The following is a 24,924-nucleotide window of genomic DNA, read 5'->3' as shown; positions in this document are numbered from 1 at the left end:
TATAAAAGCAGGTCTAATAACCTTTTTATCTTTTCCCCAGTTCTGTATACTTTATCACTGTAGATGAATGTTAAGGTCTTACAATTAATGTCAAGGTAGGATATTAAGCAGTATTAATGAAATTCATGGTCAGCTTTCTGCCTTAAGAAAAAAATTCCAATCCTTTGCCTATTTTACTTCTCATTCATTTTTTATTTTGTCTTCCCAGAATTATAAAATTGGCTACCAAGGAGATTTGTAGACAGTTTTAGAAATGAATTGATAGAACTGGGATTAGAATTTTTGTAGGTGTTCTGATGATTTAATTAAATTTTCTATATATATAATAGATATTACGTAATATAATAATATAATCATAATTTCATGTGTTTTTTTGGTTTTTTCCCTGACGAAAAGAGCTTTTGTAGTCCATAGTATTATTTTTTTCTTTGGTTGTTGGGTTGTTGGGTTTTTTTTGCTAAGACTATGGCAGTCAGCTATTAAAACAGATGCTTCAAACACTGTGCTGGGCTGACTGCCAGCTGCTTTTGCATGATTCTACTGACTTCCGCAGGGCTACTTCAACACATACCAACATTTTGAGAAAAAACCCAGCGATTCCACCTGAACAAGACTCACTCATGTGGTTTAATGTAATTAAGGGGTATTTGATGAGGAAGCTGAAGGTTCAGGTAAGGCCATCTCTGTCTTTTTCAATTGTGGACCTTTCCACTGCCTTACACATATGACAGAAACATTGTCTTAAATATAACTGCATGCCTCAAAATAATGCCAGGAGCATTTACCTGGCATACATGTGACTGTATTATAATGTCCAGGATAATTTTGGTACAGATAAAATCCTTTGGAGTTCAAGTCAGGATTAGTCAGAGACACAAGCTCTATCCACCTTAAACAACATCTTGAATTTTGAAAGACCTTCAGTAAATTACAAGAGGTTTTTCAGTGATCTTCAGACAAAAACCTACTTCAAATGGATTTACGATTATTTCTTAAGGGGTGTTTGTCAAGAAAATACAGGTTGAACACTAGCGTTAATCATCTCCTCTATGTTTGAGTTGCCAGACCTCCAAGAATAGAAAGCCAGCAGGTAGCGGTTCGGGGCTGGTGGTTATTGGGGAGATTATTAAATATTTTCCTGGCTCTTCCCAAAGGCTTTAAAAGCAATGCAAATGCTCCAGGCTTCCCTGGCACACAGGGGTCATGTTTAAGCTTAGTTTATGGTTGCACATACAAGCCACAGGAAAGAATAGTGAAAAGCAAATCTCAGGGGAGTGCAAAGCCACACGAAGCAAAAGGTAAAGTCGCAGGGAACTGAACTCCCCTGTTTTGCTTAGCAGGGAGTATAATTCATAGCATAAATGCTGCAGAAGGTAACAGGCAGAAGGTAATCCCACCAGCAGGCATACCATCCCAGGCACAGGGCAAGAGTTAGGGCAGATGCTGGATGCACCAATGGTTGGTTATTCCCATTCTGCGTGGCTCGGCACCCTGCAGGCTTCCCCCAGCTCACCCCTGTGCCTTGTTTACATACCAGTTTCTCTTTCCCTTTCTTACCTGAATCTATTCTTCCACTCATCCCCTCTGCCGTAAACCTTAGTCACAATAGTCCCCCAAAACACTGCCAGAGGAAAAAAATTAAAAAAAGGTTAGGGGTAAAAAAATAAAATAAAAAAAAAAAAAAGGAAAAAAGAAAACAAAGGAAAAAAAAAGAAAAAGAAAGGAGAAAAAAAGAAGCCTCAAATTTTTAGCTTTTTTTTTTCCCTGCCATTTATTCTCAGTGGTGAAATTAAAATTTCATTTCTTCTGTGCTGAGCTAGGAAAGAGGCTTCTAAGAAACCAGCCCACAAACCGAAATGTCGTGTCCCTCCGCACTGCACCCCTCTCTATGCTGTTTCTTTCCAGTCTGACTCCTTACAAAAATCACAGAGCCCAGTAGCTTCCAATATCTTAATTACTGTCTGAAATCCTGGGAGAGCTACTTCCACTGGAATTTTCCCTGCAGAAGTTGGCATGAGCAGGGACACCCAGGCAGACCCTAACGGCCAAATGTTGCCTTCAGGTCTGCCAGTGCTGCTGAGCTCACCTCTTCCATAGGGATCAGGGGCACCAAAGGGCACCCCAGAGCTCTTTCCTTGGGAAAAAGATGAAACTTAGAAAAAAAATGCTTGTTTTCATACTAACACCTATGTTTTCTTTATCAAACTGCCACAGGCTGCACTGGTTAAAGCTACCCAACCATGCACACTCATTTCTTTTCAATAATTAGAAAAAAAACTTAAAAAAATAATAAATAGATTCCTCATAAAAATATAAACTTAATTTTAGCAGGAACATCTCAAAAGCTCGTACAATTAACCTGCAGGTGAGACATAGCCTATCACCCATCCTCCATTAACCCCCAGAGCACCCCAGTGGAGCAGATGTCCGAGAACATCACCGCAGCTTTGCTTTCATGTCCTCAGGCACCCAAGTGTGCGCAGCGCACCGCGTGTCCCGAGAGCCTCCCAGGCCCCCAGCACTTGGAAGACATGGTAAGAAGGTAACGTCTTCTGTACTTTCCATATGTGATAACATTCAAATAAAGTGTTTTTTTTTTAAAAAAGTGTACCTACATCCCTTTAAAATATGAAATTATGCAAGCCCTGACACTGTTCTGTTAGATTTGGCTTTTTTGGGAAGCATCTCTGGATACATTGCTGGGATCTGAGGTCTCAAGGCTTGGCCTCCATGTCACAAGTCTCAAAAACCTTGAAGTTAAAAATGTTTTTGTAGCCGCCTTAATTTAGTTCAATAAAATAGTTCATTTTCACCCGTAATTGAGTTGTCAGCTTGCAGAAAGGCTTTCTGTGTTAATCCTGCTGCATTTGATTAAAGCCACAAGATTGCACGGCACTTGGCCACGGACGGGGCAGCGGTGCTGGCTGGCGGTCACGCTGACATGTGCATGTTCATGGCTTTTTATGTGCTCTGACAGCGCTGGCTGGACAGGAGGAAAACATGAGCAAAGGGGAAGATGAAATTCTCTTCTTCTCCTGCCTCTAGTTCCATTCGCTGAAGCTGCAGACTGAGCTTTTACCCAGCAGAGCAGCCCACGTGTATGACTTTGTGAGGGTGCTACGTGCCGTAAGTTCCATATTGCCATACGAATCTGTTGATCTCCCTGAAAGTCATTTAATTGTAAATCTACTTGCTTAACTTTCAATAAGTACCATGTTACTCCTAATACTTTACAGCGGGTGATGTCAAATAGAAACAGAACAGTGAATCATTCTTCCTTTCTTTGGGCGGAGGCGGTGATTTCGGGGTGATGCTAATTAATAACAAACATTCATCGCTCATTCGTAGTTGCTCACAGTTTACCTTTTGTAAGGGGCCAGCCGATGCCGCACACAAGACATAAAATCAGCGCTGAGCGAAATGTGGATCAACCCTGTAGTGCTCGGCCACGCTCACTACCCATGCAGAAACTTTGTTCCTCTTGCCAGCAGCTCCCAGCCTGAAAAATATTAATATTCATCAGGACTGCCACACTTGTCTACTGAAATTAATCAGTACGTCATAATTAGCCAGAGCTTTGCACATTTTAGCACACATTTTAATAATTCACAGAGAATGACCTGAAGAATTTGAAGCCAAAAAAAAGGAAGATACCAAAGGCTGCTTTTAGTGTGACATTTTGGCGTGTAGAGGCAGACAAGTCCCAAATGTGAATTCTGGAAGGGACTGCCTTCCGCAGGCTCACCGAAGGGCTGAGGTTGGAAAGGACCCCCTTGCCCACCCCCTGCTCACACAGGGCCACCCAGACCAGGCTGCCCAGGACCTTGTCCAGGTGGCTTTTGAATATCTCCACGGATGCAGACTCCTCAGTAAGACTTATCCAGGGGTCAAGGTAAAAACATTGCCTCCCCAAGTTTGGTGCTCCAGAGCTTCCCGCTGGCATCTGTTCTCAGCCAGGCAGCTGCCTTTACCCGCATCTGGATCACAGGCATTTCCATGACCTCTGAACGATGGCTGCATTACAGGTTACAATTCAGTTGTGACCCAACAATTCAATCCAGCTGCAACTGCATGTTTCCCTCCCTCCCACTGCTGGCTCCTCTCTCCTGTGCTCCTCCCATGGGGCTGAGTATGCTGTGGGCATCTCGCAGCACCCTCTCATCTGCTCTGTGCAATGGATGATGACACCATTCCCCAAAACCCAGGTATCCTTTGCCAGCTCGGGGAGGCCATGCTATTGTGTGTAAGCACTTTGCATTTATTTAACAATGTTGCCTAGTCAAAGCAAATTGTTTTACAGTCACAAAAATCTTTCCAACTTATTTGCAGCCACACTGCCCCGCAGCATCTCCATTTATCCCCCATGACTTTTATGAGACTTACAAATCTGCGGGGAATTTTGCACCAGACAATTTTTCCCAAATTCCCAAAGGTGACACCTCTAACTGCCACCCCAAATGATCACTGACCCCCGTGATCCTACTTGAGCACCCAAATGCCAGTTTCCCTGCTGCCCTCCTGCTGCGGGGCTGTCACCGCTCCGCACGATGCCCGTCGCCAGCACTAATGAGCTGCGCTTGGCTCCGGCTCTTCTGCGATGGATGGGCTCCACCGCAGAGAAACACCAGTTCACTGCTCGTAAACCTTCCAGCTGGATCTTTCTAGAAAATGGCAGCAAAGGGAGTCACACTAGCAAGGATTTTATCACCGTCTGCCCTTTCCCTGCTTGCCCATCATCACTTCTGCTTTCAAAAAAGAAAGCCGGATTCTTTATGCTTTAGCTATGGTTTGATGCAGAGGATATGGACTTCTCCTGCTGCTGTGCACATGATAAGTGCAGTAAATTAATGGGTAATTCCCATTATTTGGCTCTAAGCTGATTCTGGAATGAGAAATAGATGAGTCAATGACTGGAATGATGAACAGATAGATAAACAGGCTGATGCAATATTTTAGGGAAAAAAAAAAAAAAAGCAGGTTTATGATGAAACTTTCTCTGGCAAATAAATTTCCCCCAAAAGAGGCAGAGGGCTGGATTTACCTATACTGGTTAGCACAGGCATTAGTTGGTTTTGTCCTACTATTCTCTGCAGGTGTTATGGGGAAACAGACTGTATTGGTGTATCTGTGAACTCCAGAGTTTTGATTCTGTCAGGAAGTTTACTGAGTAAAAACTAAATTATCTCACCACAGCCCATGGCCCTGTACAGCTTACTGATGCTGCCTGAGAATTGTGTCCTGGGAGACAGAAATCAATACGAACAGATTCTTGTATGGAAGTACAAAGTCTAACCTGTTGGAAAGCCTAAGCTGTAAACATTTTCATTTCTTCATTTCTGGAATGTTATTTTTTTACTTCTTTTTCAAACAGTCAGAAAAACAGTATTAACCTGTCATTACTGGTAGTAAAATCTCACACTGATAACTTTGCATAGCTTCTTTTAATCGCTTGGCTTGAAAACAAACTCTGCTTTTGCTTACCTGTAAGTGGATTAATGTTTTCCAATGTGTCCATCTGTCAGTTTTCAGACTTAGGGACTGAATATCTTCAACAGCATAAAGGTGAGATTAAAAAGTAGTCTGTAAATTTGGGGAGAAACTAGGCATTTCTGAAAACTTTCTTCTTTCCCTTTGAGGCATCTGTTTTCAAGGTGTTGGGGGACAATCCTGCTGCACTGCTGGGAAGAGGAGAGCTGCCTTCTCCGATTGCCCTGGGCAGCCTGGGATGTGGCACCACATTAGTTGTGTGGGTGAAGTACTCTCAGCCCTCGCTTGAGTATGATTGTACAGGAACGGCATGTTTTGGCACATCTGACAGCAGAGGTATTCCATTGGAATAACACTTGAATTCAAGTAACTTTGGCCATTAAATTTAGTGTATTGTTTACTTCCCAGTTAGAGCTGATGCAGATCTCAGCAAGTCGGGTGTTACTGCATCATTTTGCAATTATTTCTCTTGACAGGTTGAACGTGGCTTTATGCATGATAAATATTTAGTGATTCTTTTTTTTTTTTCTTTTCATTTGATTATATCATCATTTTGCTTGATGACTGATATCTACCAAAAGCCAGACGTCTTTGGGCTCAGAGTCACTGTAACTTTTCAAGCAGGAGCTCCAGCCCTCAGCCAGCCTGTCCACAACTCCCTGCTCCCCATGGTTTCCTCGAGCGCCACCCACCAGAAATCTGAAGCCAGCCTCTACTAACAAACAGTTATTTTTGCTTAAATTTTTTCAGCTTCTCTTCTGTATGAAAAACAAGAACCAGGGAAAGGAAACAGCAGAGTGCATCCGTTAGCAGAAGCCTTCATCACAGTGAGATGCAGCTGGAGCAATAAATCCTGTCATCTCCAACATCGTGTTCCTGACCAGTTCCGTTTCACTAGTGAAATCCAGCAACCTTTTAACAAGCTCAACAAAGCAAGATACAGGCTATGATCACTCTCACTGTCCTTCTGGAGAAAACTGACATGATTTTCCTTGCAAAACTTCCCCAGTGCCTTGAACAACTGCAGGCACTGAGGCTCCATCCCATGCTCAGAGGGACCCTACAGCCAAGGTGGGACCAGCTCAACTCAGGCAGGGGGAGCATGGTCCCAGCACCCTCCTGTATCACCTGCCACAGCACTGAGTCCCCCTGGACCTGATGTAGGCTGATCACATCAAACAAGTGAGGGTGGTAGAAATACCATCGAAGGACAGACAGCTTCAAAGACAGACAAATTACACATACTTTGCTTTTTTATCTTTTGCATTATTTTTTTTAAATAGGTGATCCATCAAACCATTGACTAGCACAAGGGCACAAGAGTCAGGGCTTGGTCCACATCCCAAACCTGGTTAACAGGATCTGAACTGAAACACTGTCAGCCAACACAGCCATTCGCTGCAAAACAGCTAAATGCCTAGCAACAACTTCCAGCCTGCAAAGCATGAGCTGAAGGTGAAGGAAAGCTGGAAGAGTCAGATATGCTGCTACAAAACTCAGGATCAGGGGAGAAGCTAAGCATGCAGTCAACTGCACAGCATGCGCCGCGTATAGCTACAACCGTGAGTGACGCAGGGACCCAACCACGGGCACAGCTCTGCGGGGAGCCGGGAAGAAGATGGAGATGCAGCAGTGGCAGCTGCTACCTGTCATTTGCAGGATGGGATGGGGTTTTAAATACTAGGAGACAGATGAGGCCATGTCAGCACCTCTCAGATTCAGGGCGAGAGCATGTTCTGCAGTCACCAGCATCTGCAGAGCTGTTTGGGTAAAGGACAAGGACGCTCTCTGGATAAAACAAGCTGCTTGTGGCACATCCAGGGTCATCAAAGCAGAGAGGAAAAGCACTGCAACCCACAGTTTTAAGGATATGTCACTGACCGACAAGCTTACAGTAGAGAGCAGATCAATTCCTCTTTAAAATCTATGAAAATCTAGAGAAAATACCTTCTAATTAATGGCATGTTCTGGATCTGCCCAAGGATAAAGGAGTGAATGCAGCCTGACCCATCGGCAGGGATTTAATTTGTCCCAGCAGTCACTCCTGAGGCCAGGGCAGTTTGCTTCAGCTACCGGTCTTCCCCTTGTGTTTTTATTGTCTACAGGATTTGACAGTAGTGTGGTGAGAAGATACCTCATTATTAGTAATTATTATACCCTGGGCTGCAGTTTTATTCCTAAGAGACCAGAAAAGGTTATCCAGCCATCGGTGATCTCCATCTCCTTCCCCGAGAGCATGCTATATCTTTGCAGAAAGATAATACCCTATTAAACATGACATTAATTAAGTGAAGGATAATCATTATTTTCTCCTATGTTGAGAACTTTGAAGATCTCTACCATATGCTTAGGCTTCCCTCTCCCTTACAACTCAACAGTAAAAACACTGCATAACTTACAAGTGCTAATAAAAATGCGTAACTGTTTTCATAATTGTTGCGAAGTTACAGCACAATCAAATTTAAAGCACAATCAGATCACTGAGGGAGCAACAGCTTCACAGCAATTGTTGGTGCTGGCATTTCTGTTTTTAAAGTTACGTTTATCATAACTTCATGTGTGTTTATTGTAAATTATTATGAGTATGTCAAAACTCAATGCTAGTATGAAATCACTAGCATTCTTTTTCTCTTTTTTCGGAGTAAAATTTTTGGTTGAGATTGAATTTATTATTTTGTTATTCAAAGCCTGATCTACTTAAAGTGGGCAGAGGTGAATGTTTGGCATTTTTGTCCTAGACTTCGCAGGAAATTTTGGGCTTTTCCACGTTAACTCACTAAGCATCCTGCACACAGCACAGACATAGCTTTTGCCATGTTTTTCTGAAGTAGAGAGATTTTGAGTTTTTCGTTTTAGAAGTATTCTGTAGCTGCTTTTCTTCTTCTAAGCATATTTTGTTTCCAGCTCACACAAGTTCTGTAGCTTTATATTAAGTCCTTCAAGTCAGACAAGAGAGGAATGGCAGACCTGCTTCTTCACACCAGCACTTACATGAATAAACACTTGGAGCTGATTTTTTTGACCTTCCCCAGACCAGGGACAGGTTCAGAGCTGCAATATAAAAAAAAAAAAAAAAAAAAACAAACAAACAAAAAACCAACAAAAAACCCCCACAATATTAATTTGCACAAGCTAATAGATTCCAATTTAGATTACCAATGTATATTAATGGCAAAATAAACCACATCCGTCTGTAGGAATGTTTACAAATATTTAGCATTATGGCATTAGATATTTCTACTGAATGGTTGACTGGTGGTTTTATAAAGTGGGGTCATTTCTGTATGGCTGAAGTGACTGTGCCAGGGTGATGGAAAGAAGGGCAGGCAGGTTGTGTATGGCATCAGGGGTCAGTAGAAGTAAGCATGTCCACACACACAGAGCCACACGGGACCAGGGCTGCAGGACCACATCACTGGACAAAACAGGGCTGGACATCAGAAATGTCCCATTTCTGGAAAGCAGAGCTGCACGTGGAGGTGTAACGGAGCCCTGTTACACACAGCTGCCTATACAACACTTGATTGCTCAGTGACAAAACGTCAAACAAATCAATGGCTGGTAAAAAAGACAACAAACCGCAAAAACCAGAAACGTTTCCAGAAAAATATCTGCGAGGGAGACATCCTGGCAGGGTGATGCAGGGCTCCTGCCCTGGACACCCACCACCTTGCCAGCCCCAGCCAGATCCCAACCAGAAAGGCCATCGTAGGTTTCAAATACTCCAAAATATTGTGTTGCTTGTAAACAAAGAACAGTCTCCTTTGGGATCAAACCAGAATGGAAACCCTGCACCAAAGGGTCACATGGCAGCCTCACTGATGGCTGCAGATAAAATCCCAAAGGAGAGAAAAGAAGTTAATTACGTCCAGTATGTCTTACCAGGGACAAAAGAGGTGACAGTGATCACAGCAGCTGTTTCCGTGTTCCCAGTGACCCACAGGGACATCCTCACTGCGGGAAACAGGGCTAAGCTAACTCAGCCGGGCGGCATCCCCATCTCCAGCAAAACCAACATGCATTAAGAAGAAAATATAGTCCACACATTACTCCAAAAGCAGCTCTTTTGGCCCCCTATCTTCATATAGTTTCTCCTGCTTTTCAACAAAAATTTATAAATCAAGTGCTGCTGCTGTGCGATGTCCCCAGGCTGGGCTCGCCCGGTCCGTGGGGTCCAAGTGCCACCTTGTGCTCACACGCTGTATTTCAGGGGAGCTGCTCCCTTCCACACTCAGCAAAACATCAGCTCCTGCATGCCATGGAAATGCTCGTGGAGCGTGGTGGGTCTTTTAACGCTGAATTAATTGCATACTGAAATGCCAGCAAAGCCGTTTAGTAATAAATACAGCTGCACATTTTATAAATGCGAAGGGCTTATGCAATAAATTCTTGGTGCCTACCTCGCACACCGGCTGTAAAACCCATTTCCATCCCGAGCCCTCCTGCTGGATGCAGGCACGGCTGTGCCGGCTGGTACCATCCTCATGGATGTACCAGAGGATGCCTCCAAGTGTGGGGCCGTGTGATTTTTTTCTTTTGCAGGTGGGAACCGGGGAAAGGCAGAGGGAGCTGGGAACTGTAGGTTTGCAGAAAATTCATGGGTTTATAACAACAAATTGCTCAGGAATTAAAGTCAGATTTCCTGGAAAGGCACAGCTGAGATAAATTTAAAAATCAGAAAAGTTAAGTGATCATCTCAAGATGTTCATGATGGTATACTAGAAAACTTTCAGTACATTTGAAAAGGAAAAGATATCAAAAACCAGATCAGAGTTCAGATTTCCAATGGAGTTAAAGAAAATCCTTTAGTTGGCTCCAAATGATTATATTTTTGGGTTTCAGCTTTGCCAAAATTCTAGTCTATAGCTATCCTGGAACAGTATTTTATTTCCTTCAGCACAGACACTAAACCTAAAAACGCCTTTGTTCTCACAGGACTAATAAGCATATACATTTTCTGATGCCTGTTCTTCTCTCTTTATATGGAGCATGAAAATCACTTTGTGCTCCACACAAACAGAAGCACTTTCAGATGCCATATGTACACATGCATGGACCCCACAGCCCATCCTCTCGCCTCCCCACATGCAGTATTGTGAATTCTGTTACTGTATTTTTTAAGAAATCAGTGTACAGCAGAATGCCTTCCCTGCCAGCCTACTGTAGAAGAGTCCTTCTACGTTCAGTGTGTTCATGGTGCCCATGTCCATCATTTTTGGTGACCCACTGGCTCCAGGGGTGACCCTTGGTCCCAACCACTAGCCATGGACATCGGAATGAAAACCCCAAATCAGAATGCATTTTTCCCCTCAAATTTCTCATAAAAGTTGCCATTATCACATGAAAGAATTGAAAATCTAAAGCTCTGACCAAGTGCACAAACCCACTATTTTTGGAAGAAATGCAGTGAAGATACTAAATCATGCACGTTTATAGACTCTCATTTACTGGCAAAGTTCTCTGCTTGCTTATTTACAGTAGATTATTTAACAAACCATTGGAAAGATCTTTCTTTTCCTAATAAGTACAGATTTATATCAAATACCTCTCCGAAGGACAGGAAGGGAACCAGGACTGATGTCAGGACAGAGGTCACTGCCTGATGTTCTTAGGCCTATGTTATGCGTGATAAGAAATTAGATGTTAATAGTCCCTTTTCACTTCAAAACTTACCAATAAATTTACTAAAGTTTCAGATCTATGGAAAAATAGAAGAAAATGAACACAAATTAAACAACTATTGAAAAACTATTTACTACATATGGACCCTGTAAAGTCATCGAGTCTCCAGAAAATCATTGGCAGTTATGTATTTCGGGGTAGGACCATTTCTCGAAGGGTACAAAACTTGTCCTTTGGGCTGATACACCTGCGGTGCCACCCCTTGTGCAACTTCTTTTATTTTTGCTTCTAGAGCTTTACCTTTCCACCCACCGCAGCCTGCAGCTACGGGCAGTAGAGCACTTCCACTCAGCACAATGCTGTGCCTCAGCCTATCACACAGGGTTTGGGCCAAGACCTGCTGAAAGATTCCAGCCAACTTGCATGTGTTTTGCATCAGGCACGTGTCCCTGTAGGTTTCCCAAGCTCCCCAAAACAGCGCATCTTTTGGGACCCCAGCAAGCCGTTATTCCCTCCACAGATCAGGTATTCTGCTTCCACTAATACAAGACCAACAGGCAAAACTCCACTGAAAGAGCCACGTAGTGTCAATGTTTGCTTTCAGACACAAAGGCACCTTTCTCGTAAAGAAACAGCACTTAGAGTTGCATCCAACCTCATCTCAGGTCAGCAACAACATCCCCGTAAAATTGGCACCTTGCCCTGGGATAGAATGCAATGCCTCCACAAGATGAGGGAGCCAGGGAACAGGCAATGGAAGTCAGGCTGGCTGTTGCTTATTAAAAGAAAAGAGCTTTTACTGTTATTTTCCCACAACTCAGGAATTCAACTCATATTTATCAACCAATCTGTTAAACACAGATGCTGTGTCCTCCCTGGGCTTACATGGGGCACAGAAGGAGCGCAAGAGCCACAGAGATACACATAAACACCCAACAGAGTAAGAGGCTCACCACAGCGCTGGGCTCAGCAGTGGCACAGACTGGGAAATAAAAAATCCATTGAAAAAAAAGAAATTCAGGCTGAATAGTAGAGATGCAATAATAATATGAAAAGGTCTGGAAAAATGAGAGAACCCATTGTCTGGGTGCCACAAGTGGAACAGCCACAAACCGTTGTGCACTGACAGGGGAATGGAGAAGATTAAATCATACAGGTTTCAGCATTGGTTGAAGAAGCTGTACTGTCTACGGAATCCACTGGTATTTCTATGCCAGGGCTACTGTACTTGGACTGGGTATTTTTTTTTTTTTTACCTTTGCGAGCTTATGTCTTGATGGCTTAGTCAGACCAAGCAAGTCCTGGGCCACATGCAGCATCTAAGAGTCAAGATGTGAACCAGCTCCTGGGCATTCAGCTAGTGCAGGAGAACAACATGAAACCTCTCTCAGTATACCTCCGTCTTCAGTCAAGGTAGGTCAAGTTAAGAGCATTTCAGACTGCAAAAAAACCCCAACATTCAACTTCACTGATTTCTTCACTCCTCATTGAAAACTTAATTCACAATAGGCATGCTATGGTTCTAAAAAATTACACGTCAGGACCAGTAGTAACGGGTCTATAATGAATCATCAGCAGAAATAAAAGAATTAAGTTGAATTTGAAATCCACGCGTATGAAAATATGCCACATAGGATGTGCTCTACTCAGATGCACTTTCTTTGCTGTTTCTCTCTACGTACTGTTTTCACTCATTTTGTATGTATGTAAAACACATATGCCTAATTTTACTTATCCATAACTGATAGACTTCATAGACTATCGGGCATTGCCCTGTTTTCCTGTCCGTAAGTCCAGAACAACCTGGAATCATCGAATTCCCATAAAAATCCCCACTGAGGTGTCCTTCCCAGGTGGCTTCCAGGAGCTGCAGACCTGGGCAACAGCATTTCATTCAGCAGAGCTAAGGTAACGCAGACTCACCAGAGACATCTGCCGTTTTCTTTCCCTATAACCTCAATGAAATAAGACTGAAACCCAGGAAAGATTTAAAATAGAAACAAAGGCAAAACTGCAAATTGCTTTCACACAGGCTTCATTGAACATGCAAGTCGCTAAGTAATAATTGTTGGAATAATGAAAGACCAAACACAACCAGAGACTTACAGCTACTGCACATTTTTCAAGAAAAATTATCTGTAGTGTTTGTTTTCAAACCCTTTAATCTTTTACCTCTGTAGAAAAGATGTTTTCCCTCCGTGTACATACCGGGTATAATAACAAACCTTTCCATCTCAGAAAAAAAAAAAAATTACTTACAATTAGTCCTTAATCCTTTTAATAGTCCTTCTAAAGCAAATTAAATCTCCGGGGATTAAAGTAGTACTTGTTACTCACTTTGCAAGGTCACAAACACGAGTTAGGTTAATGGCAATTAATCGCTGAAGAATGTGCGTTTCAGTGTGTTTGTTTATGTGTCTGTGTGCACGTTTCCAGGGTGTGTGTAACTGAATATTTCTGATAGACATGCCCCTTCCCCACAAAAAATCAGGAAAACGTTCCAAAATCCATGAACATGCTGAACAGCATTGATTAGTGCAGCAGCACTTGTTATCCGTTTTCTTTGAGCAGCACACTGAGTTCATTTTTGGTAATAATAATCCCATCACTCCTTTGCTGAGAACAGGTGCCCCAGATATGTTTCTTTCTATTTTCCTCCTAATTCTGCCAAAACGAAGCTCCACGGTACCTGCCTCTGACTCGGAGTGACAGACTGACAGGTGTTGTCAGCGAGGTGCCTAACGACTGCGAGAGTTGTTTGTCTTTTAATGGAATTCAATAAGGCATAAAAGCAAGACAAAGCTGCAGCATGTGCAGCTCGAGGAAGCCTTTGGCAAGTCAACCTTGCAAAATGTAAAAACCTCGAATGTTTTGATTAGGCAATAAAGTGCATTGTCTATACAGTTGCCTTTTAATATGCTGTCACAGACCTGATTGCTTATCGCCACTCGAGAAGCGGGCGCTACCAAGCCCACACGTTGTGGTTTATGCTCAGCAATCTTTAGCATAAAGCTTCATGGAGGTTGAAGTGAAGTAAAAACCCAAACTGTTCTAGGATTCTAAAAGAAATAAGACTTCGGCCACTTAAGCACAGAGCTGCGGCTCAGCATCTAGCTACTGGTCCATCCAAGCATTTATTTTGCATAAAGAAAATGCTGATTAAAAGGGTAATAATTCCTCCTTCTAGCTTTCCACAAGCTTATAGAATCACAGACTGGTTTGTGTTGGCAGGGCCCTTAAAGCCCACCTAGCTCCAGCCCCCTGCCCCGGGCAGGGCCACCTCCCCCCAGCCCAGGTTGCCCAGAGCCCCGTCCAGCCTGGCCTTGAGCCCTGCCAGGGACGGGGCACCCACAGCTGCTCTGGGCAGCCTGGGCCAGTGCCTCCCACCCTCAGGGTAAAGAATTTCTTACTTGTATCTAATATAAATGTCCCCTCTTCCAGCTGAAAGCCATTCCCTCTTATCCTGTCACTCGCACCCCTGTACGCAGCTCCCCTCCAGCTTTCTTGTCAGCCCCTTCAGGCACTGGAAGCTGCTCTAAGGTCTCCCCGGAGCCTTCCCTTCTGCAGGCTGAGCAACCCCAACCCTCAGCCTGCCCGCACAGCAGAGGGGCTCCAGCCCTCCGAGCATCTTCCTGGGCTCCTCTGGGCTCACCCCAGCAGCTCCGTGTCCTCCTTATGCTGGGGCACAGAGCTGGACGCAGGGCTGCAGGGGGTCTCACCAGAGCGGAGCAGAGGGGGACAATCCCCTCCCTCGACTGCTGCCCACGCCGCTGGGGATGCAGCCACCAAATTTTCAGGCATGATTTGCCCTTAGTGAAGCCATGTGTGCCATCAACAATCACCTCCTTATTTACCACGGGTCAGCACAGTTTCCAGGAGGGTCTACTCTTTGCTTCTTTAGATGGTCTCAGACCTTATCTTCTACAGCGGGTGGTTCTTCATTCCCTCAGTCCCTGCTTTTGCCTTCTGTGACTTGGGCAGTGTGGCTGGAGCATTGCTGCTGAAGACTGAGCCAAAAAAGTCATGGAGTACACCTCAGCATTCTCCATGTCCTGCGTAACCAGGTCTCTCTTTTCCTTCCAAAGTGGGCCCAAATTTTCCCTAGTCTTCCTTTTATCACCGATGTACCCATAGAAGCTTTTCTTGTTGCCTTTGACATCCCCGGCTGGATTAAATTCTATCAGAGCTTTAGCTTGCCTCAGTTCCTGATCCTCAGCTGCACAAACAGTTACTCTATATTCCTCCCAGGAAGGAGGCTACGTGTCCTTGCTCCCACTCCCTGTAGGCACCTTTCTTGCATTTGAGTTTGTCCAGGAGTTCCTTGTTCATCCATGCAATGCTCCTGGCATTTTCACTTGACTTCCACTTTACTGGGATGCATTACTCCTGAGCTTGGAGGTGATCCTTGAATATTAACCAGCTTTCTTGGGCCTTTCTTCCCTCTAGGGTCTATCCCATAGTACTCTACCGAGCAGATCAGTTCATCACATCAGTTATTATTGACAGTAATAAACTCTAGTTCATAATCATATGGCTTTCATTATAAATAAAGGGGAACAGCAGCAAATAACACTATCTGTCTACTTGAAAATAAAGCAAAACTAAATTCCAGGTGCTCCTGCATAGTCATAATATTCTCAGGACTAACGAGCCTCCAGACATTTTATGTCATCTGCAGGAATACCCCAAAACAGGACAATGTCCAGCATTGGATCCCATGCCTGGAGGTCAGCCATACGGACAGAGTTAAGGGTATAACAGTACAAGCCTTTGGCAGCACATAAATGCAGCAGCTTGCTGGAAGAGATGAAGATATCTTTTCTCCTCCACACACAAAAAAAAGGGGCAAAACATTTCCATTTAGAGGGCATATCTGTTCCCCTTCATCTCGCTGTTCCCCTCCACGCATCTGCAAAATCACACGGCTCTGCTCAGCGTCTTGCTCAGAGGATGCTGCTCACCGCACTGCTGCAGTCATGACCCACATGGGTTCCCTGCACCATTTCAGTCCCACCTGCTAGAAGGGTCAGAAATCCAGGCAGCTGCACCCTACCCTTGGTGAGTGGCCTGGGTTTGGCAGACAGGGACAAATCAAATGCCACCCCTCTTTCACCGGGCCAGCCTTCAGTCCCAGTTACGATTGTATGTAATGTGTTGATACATGAAAAAAAAAAAAATAATCCTATTTTATTTTACCAAAGAGTCAAATTTACCATTGCATTTGTTCTTTCTGTTCATAAATGTTAATTTTTTCACATGAATTAGAATTCTACTAATTAGGGAAAATCCTAACACATTGCTGAAGCTCAGGAGTAATGCAATGAGCATCATTTCTTTCTATCAAGATGTCAAAGGATTATAAATACCTTTTCCCATTATCTCTTGCTTTTTAAGTCTTTTTTTTGTTGTTGTTTGTTTGGTTTTGGTTTTTTTAAGTAAAGTTCCCATTCAAACTCCAAATCAGCTGCTCTTGCCACCGAAGCACTCAGCATGGACAGGAATCAGTGGCTATATTTAGTCTTAATGAAGGGATCCTGTTCCACGGGAAATCAGTGCATTCTCTGAAGGAAAGAGTGGGTGAAAAGAAGAAACTTGCACAATAGATAGGAAAGAAAATCCTTGTTATTCCTAATACATAGCAGACCTTGTCTGGTGCCTCGCCTGTGTGAGAAGTTAAATGCGACCTTTGTGTTTCTGCCAAGGTCGGCGAATGCTGGTCATGCAAGTTAAAGTTGCCTGGGGCCTGTTTTACCTTACACAGCAAAAAATTCATTTCAGAAACCTTAAAACTTTAGAAAAAAGAAGAGGTGCAATTTTGAAACGTTTGGGCCAGCTCCACATCACTTTTAATTTTTCCCTCCTGAGATAGGTCACTTGGGAAACCTTTCTTTGCCGGTTGGAAATGCCAGTTTGTACACCTTTTGGAAGGTGCTTCCCAAGGACACCATCCTGCCCGGGACTCTGCTCCAAGCCAGCCCTGTCCTCAATCACCTTCAGACCAGCATTTATCCTGCTGAAAAAAAGGGAACAATTCCTGTGTTTAAGTCTGTCTTCAGCACAGAGAGAAGTATACATGAATAACTGACCAGTTAGGAATCTGCCAAGTTTTCTGTGCTTTTTACTGTCTGCGTAAAAGTGATTTATCAAAGCGTAAACAGAAAAACGGGCAATTTAATCAGACAACTTTCACCATCGTAAAATTTGGATGGGACAACTTGCATGGGAAAATAAGAACCTCTTAGTGCTGTTCCTCATCCCTCAAGCTTACCCTGACCCAAACCTTTTTATCAAGGTTCAGAGAAGTCTGATAACGAGATTATTTTTATTTTTCATGCACTTTTGCACTTTCAGGTTCTGGTTGAGATCAGAAGATGATGAGATGACAGGATGTTACTGTGGACTGAAATAGAAGTGCCACCACTCTTTTTCCAAGAGGTGGTTATCATAAGAGGTTGCAAGCCTAATTCATAGTTCCAAGAGATTTAGATAAACTTGCAACAAGCAAGAAGGCTTTTGGGTGCCTGCCACTACCTAAAGTAAATCTGAATTCACAATTTGCAAAGGCATACCTAGGGTTTCTTACTAAAAATTTGTACTGCATTTTTATTTTCAACTCACTATCAAATTCCATGGACATGCATCTTAATTGGAATTGGACTTCAGAAATCCATATGTGGAGGAAAAGAAAATATGGACAGACACTCCTTTCACTACATGATATCAGCCCTTTGGATAATGATGCCTTCGTGAGTGGGTTTCTCATTGCTTTCAGAACATTTCCAAGGTTCTTCCTTCTCTTGACCTTGGTTTGATGAATTCCTCTTATCTGCGCCTTATAATCATTTCCTTCTTTGCCTGTTGCAATCTCATCGTTTATGGGCTTCCAATTTTAAGGGAGAGGGGGTTATAACTCAGCCATAAAATTTTCCTCCAGCTCAGCCATAAACAGATTCGTAGCCTGAAAACAGTTTTAAAGAAATATTGAAGAAATTTGTGGATGTTTTAAATTAAAGTTTACTCTCTTTAGAAATACATTTTTACTTCCATAACTCCAAGAAGGTATTGATTTTTTTAGTGAAAACGTGCAGATTGGCTAAGTTCTTTTTAATAATAAATTAAAGTTGAAAATGTTAGATCAAAAGTAACCTCTGGAAATCCATTTGTAGGTTTTCTTTTCTTCCAACAGTAGTTCATATTTCCCTATTACATTGCCTTTCTATTGAGATAATCAGTATCAAGGAACAGTTGGGAAGAGAGCTTAGCAGCATTTATGACAAAGACCAGATAATATTTTTCCCCTTGAGCATTTCCATATGGCTCGGAAGGACATGATATTTAGACACAGTTGGACAAATCCTGATCTTTTACCCTGTGGAAACATTCTCTGATGTGCTTGAACTCCATCCCACCTGCTTCCGGAAGCTGCCACCTCCATCTAGTCCTTCCCCAGTGATGTGCTATTTCAAGTGCAAAGAAAGGAACATATTTTGCTCTTCCAGGCTGTACTTCTTTTCATCTGAGAACTAGGGGAGCTAGGTTTGGTTTTCAGCAAAGTTCCTTTTTTTTTTTTTTTTTTTTTTTTTTGGTATATTTAGATGCAATCTGCAAACATGCCATGTTCACAGGCTGATCCCGTGGTGCTGCATGCTGCCTGTGGTCACTGTTCCCAGCTCAAACTGCCTTTGTTTGCACCCCGGTTAGACTCAACAGGTCAGGTGTAACCATAACATGCTGGCTTTCCCTTGCTCTCCTAATTTACAATATTGCCAGCTTTATGGCTAATTTCATGCAATATGGTGTTTTGCTCAAACATTTTCCGGAGGAGTCGTGTCATAGTGGAAGAGTCTCTGTTTGTATTTAAACAAAGTCTGATCCTCAGGGTGTTGGGAAAAAGACTGAAAATCCAAAGGCTAAAAACTTGGAGCTATTTTAATGTCCGATGATTAAAAACTAATTTGCATGACTTTACAGCTAGAACTGTAGTATAGTCCATGTTGGAAGGGACCGTGGAAGATCATCTGGCCCAAACTTTCACGGGAAATGGAGCCTAGGTAAGATTTTCTAGCACCATGTCCAATCACATCTTGAAAACTGCCAGTGACAGAGATTCTCCACCATTTAGGATTAGCAAAACAAAGTGATTACTAAAATGGAGAGGTACCGTTTTGATTAGGTCTTTGAAGATGGTATCACGTTAAAGCAATGTACTAATACTGCAAGGACTTGTTGAAAATGAATCTCATAATAAAGCACATTTGGTTCAAAACCCAAAAAAGAGAAAATAGGATCAAAATGAGAACTTGGTGGATATATGAATCATCGTTTTCTGCTTAGGCATATAAGATGGAGAGGAAAGTGTTGAGTGGGATAGTAGAAACAGGAGACTAAATAAAACTTATGCTGACTACACATTACATATATTTCTAACCATCGTGCTTCGAGCAGTTAGCCTATTGCACAGTGTGATCTGTACCATCAGTGCTGTGTAAGTACTCATTTACTAATAGCACTTGGTGTAAGTATCTGTGCAAGTATCAATAGTAGACCAATGACATTAACTTCCATATGTTATAAATGATAACAATGAAAACAATTTTATTTTGGGTTCAATCAATTTAGGTTGAGAAACAATAAGCAAAAACAGCACTGGGTGCACGGAGAACTCAATCAGTTCCACCACATGCACACCTGAGTCCTAAAAGCAGTGTCTTTTATGCCCGGATCTTGACCAGTCTCCTCTTGCCAGATGTTCGTCCCACTCTTTCCCCACTGGGCCATTAGGGTACGCCTCCTCCTGCTATTGGCTCTCCTTTGGCACGCTTTTTCAAATCTCAAGGTCTTTGTCTCCTTTGGCGGGCTTTCCCTGGCGTGCTTTCCTTATCTCCCTTGGTGGGCTTTTCCAAGCAGCGATTGCCTCAGGGGAAGGGGAAGCCATCACATTGTCTCAAAGGAGAACCACACGTGCCCACTCACCACAACCGCGATACAGGCCCCAGATATACACAGGCACAACAACCACACCCATCACACCATATTCCATTTTTTGCATAAATCATGACTGTGTTTATCACGCATATAGAAGAAAGTGACTGTATTATTATTGGTTGAGTTTTGGTATGTATGAAGAGAAATTTTTTCCTTGCAGTAGGAGCAAGATACAAGCTTCACTCCTACTGTAGAAAGAACTGATTTTACACTGAAATACACAAGCTCACTAATTAGTTTTTAACTGTTGAAGATTACATTCTATTTCTTGATTGGACACTTTACAGAGTAGAAAACTTGCTAATGTTTAAGAGCAGAAACCTCTTTCTGTATGAATTTCCATTTTTTGATTAGATTAAGTTTAAATTTGAGGTTTAAAAAATCATACTGATTTCAAATGGCTAATTTGAAATCTACCCACTTTTTCACTGTAAGCACTGTACATCCTGCCTTTCCGGATCATTAGGGGTTCAAGAAATGATGCATCAGATGCTAAGACGGACTGTAATCCAGTCACAGATCCATGAATACAAATCATTGTTTTTTGTCGTAAACTCAGTCATAATTTCCTTTGAACGCATCTTGACAGTCTTTTCTCTGTTACATCCCATTCTCCAATGTAGCTTCTAATGGGTTATGTCAGTCCATGCTAAACACAAAAACACTCACATGCTGAGCTGAACACAAGAAAAATACAGCCCAAGGAACTTTATTAAAGAACTGCGCTCCAAAATCATTATTTTTATATTTAACTAGGGCCTCATAATGTCATTAAGAATTTAGGTCAAGCAGATGATGGCCAAAGGTTCTCAAGTAATACAAGGATAAAATTATCTGCCAGTAATTTATGTCCACCAGTGGGTAGCAGCAGGTAGCAGTTAATTGAAAAGTGGCTTATCTCTAATTATTCTTCTATATCCTCCTTACCAGTCACATTAGAGTGAATACATAAAAAACACACTTAAATACTATTGAGCCTGATGTAAAAAGAATATTTGGAAGTGGTGATACTCTTATTTTAATCTACGTTTTGCACAAGCAGCTCTTCAAAATCCTTTTTTTATGCTATATACATGATGTTTTCCGAGTTATACACAGGACTACACATTTCATTATGTTGCTCCCACAAACACAGAATTTAATTCAACTCTACCTTTTTTAGTTTCTACTATTCTGCTTTCTGCATTAGATTCTTTCTGGTTTTTTTCTGAAAAGAAATAAAAGGGGTGGGGGGGAGGCTGACTTTATGGCTTCAGGTATTGCAGCTAGTTATGAGTATCTCAGAGATGCTCCACAGCCTCTAAAACTACAAAACTATTCTTGGCCTTTCTGTGAATTTCTTTGGAGACTGAGGACATTTTGATTCATCAGCAGCAGATGGCCCTTAGCTACAGAAGTAATACCGACACAGAGTTTCACATTTCATTATTGTGAAGTTCAACTCTAAGAAATTGCTTTTTTCCTTGTTAGGAAGAGCTATAGCTTCTCCTTAACCACACTAGCCCCAAGACCAACAGTATATCACTTCATTACAGCTGCTCTTTCGTTCATGAGGTTTGGTTTCCAGAATACGCTGCCCACAACGACAACAGCATTTTAATCTTGTCTCAGCATCTCCACACTGGGAAGGGGGTGGCAGCCACCACATGACCAGCGAGCAGCTCTCGGATGGCCTGATTTGCCAAACGAACGCAAAAAAATTACGTGGGACCTTCTCTGTTAGGGCAATACCTTGTGATGGCACATAGAGCCCTTCATCTAGCAAACGCTTAGAAACAAAATACGAACATTTTCAGCCCGTTGAAGCAAACTGCACAACTTCTGGACAAAGGAAAGGAATCATCCAAATCACCAGTAAAGCAAAAGGTCAGCTAAGAGAACCACTAGCAAGGCAGCTCTGCTTTTCACCGCACCACTTACATGAACATTACACCTTCTCCTACAAGCTGGAGGGAGAAAACTGCCTTAACTATACCAAGCACAACTCTTCTTCTTTTCAGCATCTCTCAAACAAGTCATCCTGCCAGAGTCACCCCAGGAAACCCCCCTGAGCCCCGCCCCCCCCATGCTCTGGTGTGGCTGCAGCTCAGCCCCACTGCCCGCTTGGGCTCAGCACTGCTCCCCCGCCTGACTCACGGCACTACTCACTGCCTAACGCTGGAGCAATGTTGCTCTGCACAGGCGGGGAGGTTTCCCCTGCCATGCTGAGGGAGAGTTCTCAGGAGAACAGAATTGCTCTCTGGATCTGTTTGAAGGCAACCTTTTCAGGCTCAGGACTGCTGCTGGAGCTAAGCAAAACTGTTTATTCTCAGACTGCAAAACAAGAGCAAAATTTTGCAGCAGCAAACTTTGACACTTGCTGAGCAGACACCAAGAGTCTGAAAACCCTTGCAGGTTTCTGACTAATATTTATATCCAGAACTCCATGTTATGGCAGCCAAACAGGCTTGTGCTTTTCCTGTACCTGTTGATTACTCTGGTAGCATAATCAGTTTTTTTCCATCTGTACAAATACATATGTATCAGTGCTTACCTCAGATCAGTATCTCTCTCGATTCAAAGCATAACACGGATTCAAAACTATGACCCACATGAAAGAATAAAACAGCCCCAGCAGTTTAAAGTGACATTATTCTGAGCTAACAGGGGATTAAATGAGGGTCAGAATAGCAATTCTTTACTGAGATACTGCCTTCCTTTACTTACTAATAGCCACAGACATATGGTTAATATATATCCCAAAAGGAAATGTCAATATGAGACAAAGGACAGTGCAGACATACCAGACAAAAAACCATCCTCAGCCTGAGACTGGCTTCTGCAGAACACAATTTTCCACATGGACCCTGTCCCAAAGAGACTTCGGTTTCCCCATCTGTGAGACTTCAAGTCTCAGCTTTAAAATTATATAACTATAAAATTATATAAATTAAAAAATATATATTTGCCTAGTGCTGGGGGAAAAAAAATACAATAGGATGTGACTTCACTTGCCTGGTGCCCTGGACAGAGCTGGGGGAGGGCACAGCTGCGGTCACAGGCTTGATGCACAGGTTTTCTCCTTTCTCCTCCTCATGCTCCCAGCCCAAAGCAGGATGTCCTACGCAGGGATGCTCCCCAGCCCCGGCTCCTGCTTAGCTCCAGGAGAGCAGAGGCAGCCCAGAACACCAGCCTTGAAGTCATCCTTCAGCAGCATCTCTACAAATGGTTGAGGTTCAGCAGCAGCAGGCAATGCTGCCCAGGGACATCACACCCCTTACATCCCAGGGCTCACCCCAGAAATAGTTTTGTTGTAGCTGATAAATACTGGGAGTGCAAGGTATGTTGGCCCTATGAACAGAACAGAAGAGAAATTAGAAACCACTTTATTACAGGGATGATTTTTTTCAGCTCTGCTCTAGCAAAACTTTGTGGCAATGACAAGAGGGAAAACTTTTAGACTGGAAAACAAGATCATATAATGATGCTGAGTTAGCAAGAGCATAAAGCAAAACAAGATAACTGATTTTCCAATTGCATTTAATTTAGAGAGTTTAAGACTTAAATAAAGAGAAAATTGTGGAAACTTCTTGGAGCCAGAAACCATTAGTAGACTCTAACATTATATTAGTTTAAAGGGATTCTGTCAAGTGCAATTTTAGAGTTTTAATTTTTTTTCCATGTAATTAATGTCCCTGCAACATTAGTTACACTGTCTTTGAAGCTGGAAAATAGTGTTTACTTTCTTATCTTCGCTGACATTGAACTCTTCTTCACATCTTCTATAGAGATATTACACAGCTGTCTGATTTCAGTTACAGTTCAGTTTGTTTGTTTACTGGGCACCAGTGTGGCCAGTGGTATTCCTTATTCCTGCTTTCCCATGGATGCGCATGAGCCTTCGTAAGCAGCTGTAGCCTCTCCTGGGCTTTAGGACACTGACAGGCAGTGTAGAAAATAACCTGGTGCCCATCAGAAACGCGAGACCAGGTTTTGCATACTGTTTGTACCAAAGCTCTGTTGGCATCATTGGGAAAAGTATTAACACGAAAACAAATTACCGATGCTAAATGGAAACTACTTTAAGCACAGCTGTATGGGGCTGACTCCCTGGAGGGAGGGACTGGCTGAAGCCCGGAGGGGCACTGCCCGCTGCCCCCCTCACACACATAGCCCAGACCCTCAGCTGGGGCACAGCTCCAGCACGGGACCATGCTCCCAGCTGAAACTGGGTTGGAGAAGGCATTTGGGAAGGCCCAAAGGGACAGAACCCCCAAGGACAGCCAAACCCATCCAGTCTGTCAGGTCACTGTTCACAGAGCAGTTCTGTAGGAGATGGGGCTGGCTTTAAACTCTCTTTGCCACCAGCAGCACCTTTGCGCTGTAGAGGACAAGGCAACCCTCCGGTCTGCCTTTTGGGGCACTGAACTCACAAAATTTCACCCAACAGTAAGTAGAGGGGTGCAGCTCAAAAGCTGACTCAATGATCTTTAAGGTCTTTTCCAGCCTGAATGGTTCTATGATTTTATGACAGGTGCCGCTGGGAAAGCGCAAGGAAATCTACCTGGCCTGTGCCACCACTGTTCCACCACAAAGGTTTCCCTCCTGCCATCTCCTGGCTAGATTATAAAGATCTCTATGCATAGAATTGCATCAGCACAGGCATATACACATGTAGGCATACACACCTACGTGTAAGCCAACCTCTTCACATCACTGAACACTTGGAAAGAGCAGTGTTGTCAGAACACTTTCAGTCACAAGCCCCACTGCTGCCCTGGATCTGGGTGCTGGGGGCAGACACGTGCCCACCCCCATGAGCTCCAGCTGCAGGAGCCAAGCTCTGTTACT

The 24,924-nt window shown here is 43.1% G+C and overlaps 1 long non-coding RNA gene across 2 annotated transcripts in view; it reads right to left on the bottom strand.

Annotated features, from left to right (window-relative positions):
- Positions 1-16,506, bottom strand: part of LOC308072533 — a 32,844-nt gene extending 16,338 nt beyond the window's left edge. Inside the window, exons 1-3 of one of the 2 annotated variants that reach the window (XR_013931693.1) lie at positions 5,482-16,506; positions 3,364-3,499; positions 1,558-1,621 (exon numbers count right to left, since the gene is read on the bottom strand). This is a non-coding gene — a long non-coding RNA (uncharacterized lncRNA). Of the gene's footprint in view, positions 1-1,557; positions 1,622-3,363 lie in introns of both variants that reach the window. The other variant, XR_013931692.1, reaches the window with a different exon arrangement.
- Positions 16,507-24,924: the final 8,418 nt, after the last annotated feature.

Source organism: Falco punctatus, assembly GCF_963210335.1.
Source record: "Falco punctatus genome assembly, chromosome: 13".
Lineage (NCBI taxonomy): Eukaryota > Metazoa > Chordata > Aves > Falconiformes > Falconidae > Falco > Falco punctatus.
The sequence above is the reverse complement of the archived record's forward strand: the minus strand, read 5'-3'. Positions and strand labels throughout refer to the sequence as shown.